Raw genomic sequence first — 11,375 nt, 5'->3', positions numbered from 1 at the left:
AGCCCGACAGCAGAACCCGCAAGGAAACCAGATGGTGACCACTAGCCGTGCTTGCTACGAATGCGGCAGCACGGATCACTTCAAAAGGAACTGCCCGAAACTGAATCAGGGAGGAAACGGGAGACAACTCGCGGGTCAGCCATTGGCGTCCAATCCGGCGCGAGGCCGGGCATTTGTGATGGGAGCGAACGAGGCGCGCCAGGACCCCAGCGTAGTGACAGGTACCTTCCTCGTCTCTGATCATTACGCTTCTATATTATTTGATACAGGCGCCGATAGAAGTTTTGTCTCCGTTAGTTTCCTTTCGATAGCAAACCTTCCTATTGGTGAAACCATAGAACCCTACACCGTAGAGGTCGCTAACGGTAAAACCATGATAGTTAATCGGATTGTTCGGAATTGCCCTTTTATTCTAAGCGAACAGTCCTTCCTGATTGACTTGTTACCGGTAGAATTGGGTAGTTTTGACGTGATAGTGGGAATGGATTGGTTGGCACGTAATAGGGTAGAAATAAACTGTGAAAAGAAAACCGTCAAGATCCGGGTGTCGGATGACGAGGAGGTATTAGTGCAGGGAGAAAAATCCGGCACCATGATACCATTTATATCCCACCTCAAGGTGTTGAAATATATACGTCAGGGATGTGTGGCGTATCTAGCGAGCCTGACGGCCGCTGATTCTGAGGAAAAACGGGTGGACGATATTCCCGTGGTACGCGAATTTCCACAAGTTTTTCCAGAGGAACTTCCTGGATTACCGCCAACCCGACAAGTCGAATTCAGAATCGACTTATTACCTCAAGCCGGCCCTGTTGCTAAGGCCCCCTACAGACTTGCACCGTCCGAGATGCAAGAACTATCCAACCAGTTGCAGGAATTGTTGGATAAGGGGTTTATACGTCCCAGTTATTCCCCGTGGGGTGCACCTGTACTATTTGTGAAAAAGAAGGACGGAAGCCTTCGAATGTGCATTGACTACAGGGAATTGAACAAATTAACCATCAAAAATAGATATCCTCTTCCCCGAATCGATGATTTGTTCGACCAACTACAAGGTGCGAGCTATTTCTCAAAAATTGATCTTAGATCGGGATACCACCAAGTTAGAATTCAAGAGGAGGATATTCCGAAAACCGCGTTTCGGACTCGCTACGGCCACTACGAATTTTTAGTTATGCCTTTTGGGCTAACAAATGCGCCAGCGGTGTTCATGGATCTCATGAATCGAGTCTGTAAACCCTATCTCGACAAGTTCGTCATTGTATTTATTGACGATATTTTGATATACTCGAAGAGTAAAGAGGAGCACGAGCAACACTTAAAGTTAGTTTTAGAGCTCCTGGATCAGGAGAAGTTATATGCAAAATTCTCCAAGTGTAACTTCTGGTTACAAGAGGTGCAATTTCTCGGTCATGTTATAAACCACCAAGGAATACACGTTGATCCGAGTAAGGTTGAAGCTATTAAGAATTGGCAAGCGCCTAAATCTCCGAAAGAAATCCGCCAATTCTTAGGCTTAGCTGGATACTATCGTCGATTTATAGAGAACTTTTCCAGCATCGCCCAACCTTTAACCCTCCTGACTCAAAAGGATCGGAAATATGAATGGGGTGAAGAGCAGGAAACGGCGTTTCAAACGCTAAAACAAAGATTGTGCCAAGCGCCAATCTTAAGTCTCCCCGACGGAGACGATGGATTTGTTGTATATTGTGACGCATCCCGTAAAGGGTTAGGATGCGTGTTAATGCAAAATAAAAAGGTCATAGCCTATGCGTCTCGACAGTTAAAAGTTCATGAGAAAAACTACACTACTCATGACTTGGAACTGGGAGCAGTCATCTTTGCACTTAAAATCTGGAGACACTATCTCTACGGTACAAAGTGCACCATATTCACTGATCATAAAAGTTTGCAACACATATTCGATCAGAAAGAACTGAATATGAGGCAACGAAGATGGGTCGAGTTGCTGAGTGACTATGACTGTGACATACGATATCACCCCGGCAAGGCTAACGTTGTAGCCGATGCCTTGAGTAGAAAGGATCGAGTCAAGCCACTACGTGTGCGAGCGTTGGGGATGATAGTCCAGTCGAACCTTTCAGATTTGATTCGAGTCGCTCAACGCGAGGCGTTGAAAGAGGGCCAATTGGTTAAAGAAGGACTTTACGGGAATGAGAAGAATTTCGAACAGCGTGTGGACGAAATTCTTTATTTCAAAAATCGGATGTGGATCCCGACCCTCCATGACCTTCGTGATTTGATCATGGATGAAGCACATAAATCGAAATATTCCATACATCCGGGATCAGATAAAATGTACAAGGATGTGAAAGAATTTTACTGGTGGCCAGGAATGAAAAAGGATATAGCCACATACGTCGGCAAGTGTACGACGTGTGCGAGGGTTAAGGCGGAGCACCAGAAACCTTCGGGAATGTTGCAACAACCAGAAATTCCGGAATGGAAGTGGGAGCAGATCACAATGGATTTTGTGACACACCTCCCCAAGACACCCCGAGGTCATGATGCGATTTGGGTAATCGTGGATCGATTAACCAAATCGGCACATTTTATTCCAATTAATAATTCTTTTAACACTGAGAGACTTGCGCAAATTTATATAAATGAAATAGTGTCTCGTCATGGCATCCCCATCTCGATCATCTCCGATAGGGATAGCCATTTCACCTCCAAACTTTGGCAAGCTGTCCAAGAAGCATTGGGAACACGTATTGACCTAAGCACAGCTTACCACCCTCAGACCGATGGTCAGTCTGAGAGGACCATTCAAAATTTGGAGGATTTGCTTCGTGCTTGCGTACTGGACTTTAAGGGAAATTGGGATCAACATCTCCCACTCGTTGAATTTTCCTATAATAACAGTTATCACAGCAGTATAAAGGCAGCACCTTATGAAGCATTGTATGGGCGGAAGTGCCGATCACCACTTTGCTGGTCTGAAGTGGGTGACCCGCAGATCATTAGATCGGATCTGGTCCAGGAGACGACCAGCAAGATTCTTGAAATTAAGAACAACCTAAAAGCCGCGCGGGACCGGCAGAAGAGTTATGCCGATACCCGTCGAAAACCGTTGTCATTTGAGAAGGGTGAAAAAGTATATTTGAAAGTATCACCCTGGAAAGGAGTGGTCAGGTTTGGAAAGGCGGGGAAGTTGGCCCCTAGATATATTGGACCATTCATTATTACTGCAAAGATCGGTCCGGTAGCTTACCGACTAGAACTGCCTGAGGAACTAAGTGCAGTTCATAACGTGTTTCATGTGTCGAATTTGAAAAGATGTCTGACGGATGAGACATCGGTGTTACCCTTAGAGGGTGTTCTAATAAGTGATAGGCTCAACTTCGTAGAGGAGCCCATCGAAATAGTGGACGGTAAGATCAAGCAACTTAGACACAATAAGATCTCGTTGGTCAAAGTTAGATGGAATTCGCAACGAGGCCCAGAATTTACTTGGGAACGAAAGGATGAATTTCGGAAGAAATACCCCCACCTATTTCCTCAAAAGGAAGTAGTTGACACATAAAATTTCGAGGACGAAATTTTTATAACGGGGGGAGAATGTAACGATTCCGGCAAAGTCAGGTATACCCTAGCCGGAATATACTATTTACGTGTTATTTAATATAGCACGTTTATACGAATATATTTGGTTCACAGTATGAATCATACTCAATTATATAGTGAATCATATTGGAATTACAATTAACCAATGAACGATTATTGAAACCCGAACAAATCGGGAATTACATTATAGTTGAAGTATATAATGTTTAGTGATATTTACGAGGTATTAATGCTTCGGGATAAGTGAATTATAGCACAGAAAAAGGATTTCGATTTATTTGTACGTCGGTACGATAAACGAAACCTTTAACACCAAACCAAGCAAGAGACGATCAATCAAGCCGAAAAAGATGCGTAATTATTAATAATATGATGTTTTAATGTCATGGGCTAAGTTTTTTAAATTTTTTAAATCAGTTTTATGTAAATTTCATTTTGACCCGAAAAACGACCATTTTAATTTCGTTTCAAGCCGAATTACGAGTTTAAACGAGAAACGAACTGAACCAGATTATCCACAACATTATCCGGATTGCGTAATCCAAATGTGTGGACAATATTTGAGATGTGGGCCCCCCCCCCACACCCCCACATATGGCCGGCCACCCCCTTGTTCATATTATCTTTCATTTTTCTTTTTTTTTATCACAAAATCTCTCAAACTCTCTCAAATCCTTCAAACCTTCAAACATTCAATCCAAGGAACCCAAGTTCTAACCAAGATTTGAAGGTATAACATATGTTTTTAAGCTTGAATTTTGTTTTCTAACTTCATGATCTTGAGAAAAGGAGGTTTCATGTGAAAAATGGGTGAAAACCCGAGATGAAACCGATTCTCGTGTGATCAAAGGATGTATACAAGTTATACAAAGGATTTTGATCCAAGTAATTAGTTAAAAGAGTTTAGAATGAAATTTTACGGTTAAAATCTTGTGAAAATGAGTTTTCATGTGAAAGATGGGTGAAAACCCGAGATGGAACCGACTCTTGCATGATCAAGGGATGTATACATGTTATACAAGGGATCTTGGTCCAAGAAAGGAGTAGAAAGGGTTGAGAACGGATTTTTACGGTTAAAACCTTTGTTTTTGCATAAAAACCGACACTAGGAAAGAAATGGCTTGATTGTGGGTATAACTTGCTTGGTGTGGTGTTGATGTGCTTGTAAGTGTTGTATCTAGCGGCTAGCAAAGGCTAGAAACCGAGATCCTTGCGATCTAAAGCTAGAAAACACAAAATAGTTCGGTTTTCGTGTGTTTATGAAAAATGGACAGATTTACGTGTGCTTAGAGTCGGGTCACGAAATTTCACAGAGATGATCTACACATGAAAATATGAGATCTGTGAATTTTTGGTAATTTTTGGATAAAAGATGAATATTTGGTGAATTTAATGCTCGGTTTTGGCCAAAAATAGTGAAAAATAGCAAAACATGATGAAAAATTCCGGAAAATTTAAGATAAGCTTTCTATAACATATAAAAGTCACCCACAAAATTTGAGCTCAGTTGGAAAAGTCTAAGTAGGCTTTTCGGTGAAACGAGTTCTAGGGCTTTCTAGCTCGGTTTTGGGTGAAAATGGCTTGAAAAATAAGTTTTAAATTCTGGAAAAATTCCAGAAAGTTATGAGGATGATAGAGATCATCCCAGAAAAATTTGGGATTTTTCTAAAGTGTTTTGGTATTTTTGATATATTTAGTGTTTTAATAAGATCTAAAAATAGATAAATAAATGTAAATATAGGAAAATAAATCTGGGAAAATTCCAGAAAGTTATGAGGATGATAGAGATCATCCCAGAAAAATTTGGGATTTTTCTAAAGTGTTTTGGTATTTTTGATATATTTAGTATTTTAATAAGATTTAAAAATAGATAAATAAACATAAATATAGGAAAATAAATCTGGAAAAATTCCAGAAAGTTATGAGGATGATAGAGATCATTCCAGAAAAATTTGGGATTTTTCTAAAGTGTTTTGGTATTTTTGATATATTTAGCATTTTAATGAGATTTAAAAATAGATAAATAAATGTAAATATAAGAAAATAAATCTGGAAAATTTTTACAAAAATTCCTTACTGTCAAATCAAGTTTTGTGCAAAATTTCAAGACCCGAGACTAATCGGGTAATTATTTGTGCTAAAAAGAACATAAAAACAAGTTTTTAAAGCTTAAAACGTGTAAACCGGCAAGGTTCGCATAAGCGAGCTGACTGGTACATGAAAACTCTAAAAATGGACTATTTCATAAATCTAAGTAAATTAAGTAAAAATAGATCATCCGAAAATAATTCGGATGATTTGGGTAATTTTACCCGATTATACCGTTTCCGGCACCGAAATACCGGAAACGGGCCCCACGGCCAAACGGGGTGTCAAACCGAGCTATAATTTCATCACTTTAACTAAATTGACTGTCAAACTCTAAGCAATGTCACAATCTGAGTCCTTAGAAGTGTCACGGGGTTAACATTGTCCCCGAATCAAGTACAGGACTGGGTTAACAATGTTCCCAGATGTACCGATTGATACGTATTTAAGTTATGGGAATTATATAGTAACGACTAGATATTATATTACAGATCCAGGCACGTAGCTGTTCCTTATATTACTCACCGACTCACAAAAAGGTGAGTTTTCACGAGCCCCTTTTAATGTATTGTTTTAATTATATTTTCCCGGGGCGGAAAACATGTCTTATTTAAAGGATTTAAGTACATACCGATCGTATGGAAATACTTGTACATTTATATATATATGATCTGATGCACAAAATATATAAAATGTTTATCATGTGTTATTGTTCTGGGGTAACATAGTTCCCAGGGGTTATTATTGTTCTGGGGTAACATAGTTCCCAGGGGTTATTATTGTTCTGGGGTAACATAGTTCCCAGGGGTTATTATTGTTCTGGGGTAACATAGTTCCCAGGGGTTATTATTGTTCTGGGGTAACATAGTTCCCAGGGGTTATTATTGTTCTGGGGTAACATAGTTCCCAGGGGTTATTATTGTTCTGGGGTAACATAGTTCCCAGGGGTTATTATTGTTCTGGGGTAACATAGTTCCCAGGGGTATTTATTGTTCTGGGGTAACGTAGTTCCCAGGGGTTAGTATTGTTCTGGGGTAACATAGTTCCCAGAAAGTTAATGGAAATGTTCTGGGGTAACATAGTTCCCAGCATGATTATATTGTTAATAAATGATTATTAAAATGATTTGTCAGTGTTTATTTAAATTAGTGAAACTCACCAACTATTCGTAGTTGACCCGTTTTCTTTACATGTTTTCTAGGTATGCCCAAGTTGGAATGATTGATATGTGCTTAACTATCTGTGCTACCTGTTGGAAGCTTGCTGCTCTATGTTTTGTAATGAATTTATTAATGTCTTATTGGTAATATATGTGTGTAACACCTAGACAGTAACGCAACTCGCAACAATGTAATATGTTATAAATTAATGTAGTGGTATTTTCTTTATAAGCAATGCTGTTGATATCAGATGTGTCTGTTGCATCCCGTGTACGTTTCCGCTGCGGTTACGGGGTGTTACATTTATATTGACTTCTAGACAATTAGATTACAAGAATATAGACTAAGAGAACAAATGAGGGTATTTCTCCTTCATCTGATCTTCGCGTTCCCAAGTAAACTCGGGTCCGCGTTTGTTATTCCACCGAACTTTCACAAGCGGTATGCGGCTACACTTGGTCTTCTTGACCTCGAGATCCATGATCTCGACGGGTTCTTCAACGAAAAGCAGATTGTCGCTAAATCGAACCTCGTCGACGGGAATGTGAGGGGCCTCGTCAACAAGACACTTCTTTAATTGCGAAACATGAAAAACGTTGTGAACTCTACTGAGTTCCGGTGGCAGCTCAAGACGATAAGCAACTGGTCCGATCCTTTCAAGGATTTTGAATGGTCCAACATACCTAGGATCGAACTTTCCCTTCTTCCCGAAGCGGACTACGCCCTTCCAGGGGGAAACTTTCAGCATGACACGGTCACCAAATTGAAACTCGAGTGGCTTGCGTCGTTTGTCGGCGTAGTACTTATGTCGGCATCGAGCGTCTTTGAGTCGCTGCTGAATGAAAGCAATTTGATCGGTTGTCTCCTGTATTAGTTCGGGGCCGATGATCTGTGAATCCCCGGTCTCGGACCAACACAAGGGAGAGCGACACTTGCGGCCGTAAAGAGCTTCAAACGGCGCGCATTTAATGGTAGCGTGGTAACTATTGTTGTAAGAAAATTCTGCCAGTGGCAGATGAGCTTCCCAACTACTACCGAAATCGAGGATACAAGCTCTCAACAAGTCTTCTAGGGTTTGTATGGTCTTCTCGCTCTGCCCATCCGTTTCTGGATGATAGGAAGAACTAAGCTTCACGCTTGTCCCAAAGGCCTTTTGCAAAGATTTCCAGAACCTGGAAGAAAAACTGCTGTCACGATCAGACGTGATGCCCTTAGGCACACCGTGACGGGAAACGATCTCACGAATGTATACCCGCGCCAACTTCTCCGTAGTGTAGTCTTCACGAACCGGGATAAAGTGGGCGGATTTTGTTAGAATGTCCACAATAACCCAAATTGAGTCATGACCGCTAGGCGTCCGTGGTAGCTTGGTGATGAAATCCATAGCTAACTCTTCCCACTTCCACTGAGGAATAATAGGTTGTTGAAGTAGCCCAGACGGCCTTTGATGCTCTGTCTTGACTCGCGAACAAGTCAAACATCTCATCACATACGAAGCGATATCTTTCTTCATCCCGGGCCACCAATAATGGGGTCTAAGATCTTGATACATCTTGTTGCTGCCTGGATGAATCGAGTATCTGGACTTGTGGGCTTCATTTAGAATAAGCGTCCGAAGAGGCTCAGAGTTCGGGATCCACGCTCGGTCAAGAAAATAGAGGATGCCGTCTGACTTGGTTTCGAATTTCTGCTCGGCTCCACAAGACAAAACGCCCTTGAGATCACCATTTACAAGCGCTTGATTCTGAGCTTCACGAATTAAGGAAGGAAGGTTGGATTGAATCCGAATAGAGTGCAGCTGGGTCCTTTCTTTACGACTCAATGCGTCAGCCACCACATTAGCCTTTCCCGGGTGGTAGCGAATTTCACAATCGTAATCGCTGAGAAGTTCGACCCAGCGTCGCTGCCTCATGTTCAACTCTTTCTGATTGAGGATGTGTTGTAAGCTCTTGTGATCGGTAAAAATGACACACTTCGTACCGTACAGGTAATGTCTCCAGATTTTTAGGGCAAACACCACTGCACCCAACTCCAGGTCATGTGTGGCGTAGTTCTTCTCGTGCACCTTGAGTTGTCGAGAAGCGTAAGCGATGACCTTCCCTTGTTGCATTAAAACGCAACCGAGGCCCTGATTCGAAGCATCGCAATAAACGGTAAAGCCATCGTCACCTTCCGGAAGTGATAGGATCGGTGCTTGGCAAAGCTTATTCTTCAGAGTTTGGAAAGCTTCCTCTTGATCTTGTCCCCACACGAAAGGTTCCCCTTTCTGGGTCAAAGTGGTTAAAGGCAAGGCAATCCTGGAGAAGTTTGAGATAAAACGGCGGTAGTAGCCGGCCAGACCAAGAAATGAACGGATTTCGGTAGGTGTTTTAGGCGCTACCCAATTTCTGATGGCTTCTATCTTGGAAGGGTCGACGTGAATGCCGTCGACATTGATGACATGTCCTAAGAATTGAACTTCCCTTAGCCAAAATTCACACTTGGAGAATTTGGCATATAGTTGCTCTTTCCTGAGAAGCTCCAAAATAAGCCTGAGATGAAGCTCATGATCGGTCCTCGAACGAGAATAAATGAGAATATCGTCTATGAAAACAATGACAAACTGATCAAGATATGGACGGCAGACGCGATTCATCAGATCCATGAAGATGGCGGGAGCATTGGTCATTCCAAAAGGCATAACCATGAACTCGTAATGACCATAACGAGTTCGGAACGCAGTCTTCGAGATATCCTCTTCCAGAACACGCAACTGATGGTAACCAGAACGCAGATCGATCTTAGAAAAAAACGTAGCACCCTGGAGCTGATCAAATAGATCATCAATTCTCGGTAACGGATACCGATTTTTGATAGTGAGCTTATTAAGCTCCCGGTAGTCAATGCACATACGGAAAGTCCCGTCCTTCTTTTTGACGAAGAGTACTGGGGCTCCCCATGGAGACGAGCTAGGGCGAATGAATCCCTTGCTAAGAAGTTCTTGAAGCTGATTTGATAATTCTAGAAGTTCCGACGGAGCTAGACGATACGGTGCCTTAGCAATAGGGAGAGCACCAGGAATAAGATCGATACGAAATTCCACCTGCCTGCTAGGAGGAAGTCCAGGCAGATCTTCGGGAAAAACATCAGAAAATTCACGCACAACAGGAATGTCCTGCAGTCTCTTGTCTTCGGATTCCCTGAGAGTAACATGAGCTAGAAATGCGGGATACTTCTTTCGAAGGTACCGACTGGCCTTTAAGCAAGAGACGATCCTTATGCATCCACCCGATTTTTCGCCTTGAATAGTTAGAATTTCGCCAGAAGGTAAAGGGATACGAATAAGTTTCTTGGCGCAGATTACCTCCGCGAGATTGCTGGACAGCCAGTCCATTCCCACAACTAGATCGAAGCTTCCAAGACGAAAAGGTATAAGGTCAATACTGAACGATGTGGTGACAAGAGTAAGAGTGCAATTTCGGATGACAGACTTCACTTGTTTGGACTCCCCACTAGCAAGTTCAACAGAAAAGGCAGGGTCCAACTCGGAAATTTTTAATTTCAGCAAAGGAACCAATTTGCAAGAAACAAAGCTCCTATCAGCTCCTGTATCAAATAGGACAGACACCCAGTTGTTGTTAAGAATAAACGTACCAGTAATAACATCGGGGTTTTGGCGTGCATCGGCAGCTCCAATGGTAAAAGCCCTCCCGCGAGTCGGAGGGATGCTGGTGACGCGGGGGCATCGATTTCTGTAATGGTCCATAGCGCCACACTCGAAACAGCCTCGAGCAGGGTTAGACTGAGGGTTAGCATTCCCCACAGCCAGCTGGTTGCCAGGACTCCTGCATCGCTCCACCAGGTGCCCGAATCGTCCACAATTCGTGCACTTGCGGCACGACTCTCTAGTTGGGTGATGATAAGGACATAAGTTGCACTTGGGATGAAGCCCAGTATATTCCTTTCTTGGTCTTCCCTGAGTTGTTGTGGCTGGAGCGGGGGCTATGGAGTTGATAGGCGTAGCATCAGTGATTGCAGCTAAGTTGGTCGCCTTCCGCTTCCTATTGCTCCCCTTTTTCGCCCTCCAGTTGGAGGATTTGCCCTTGTCCTGATGCAGAACACCAGACTTGAGCTGTTCCCTGGTCAGACGGGCAGTGAGATCGATCGCTGCCTTAAGTGTAGTGGGTTCAACTCCAACCGCAATGCCCCTCATGGAGTCCGGAAGACCGCTGATGTATTGCTCGACAGCGCGAGAAGCTGGGGTAACCATATGGGGCACCAATAAGGAGAGTTCATGAAATCTCTCCGTGTACTTCATGTGATCCGCGCCCTTCATCGTGTGCGCCCTAAACTCAGCCTCCAGTTTCTGGATCTCGGTTCTCGGAACGAACTCCTGCGTGACTAGCTCAACAAACTCAGCCCAGGGCAGGGCTAGAGCCGCGTCTCGTCCCCTGGTTCTTATCTCGTTATTCCACCACGTGAGAGCCCGTTTGTGGAACATACTCGTTGCGAATTTTACCCTGAGTTCATCCGGGCAGGAGCACATGTTGAATGAAGCTT

Source organism: Bidens hawaiensis, unplaced genomic scaffold (assembly GCF_021521415.1).
Source record: "Bidens hawaiensis isolate Kalapana, Puna unplaced genomic scaffold, B.hawaiensis_p1.1 tig00000566_1, whole genome shotgun sequence".
Taxonomy (NCBI): Eukaryota; Viridiplantae; Streptophyta; class Magnoliopsida; order Asterales; family Asteraceae; genus Bidens; species Bidens hawaiensis.
Note: the sequence above shows the minus strand (reverse complement) of the source record.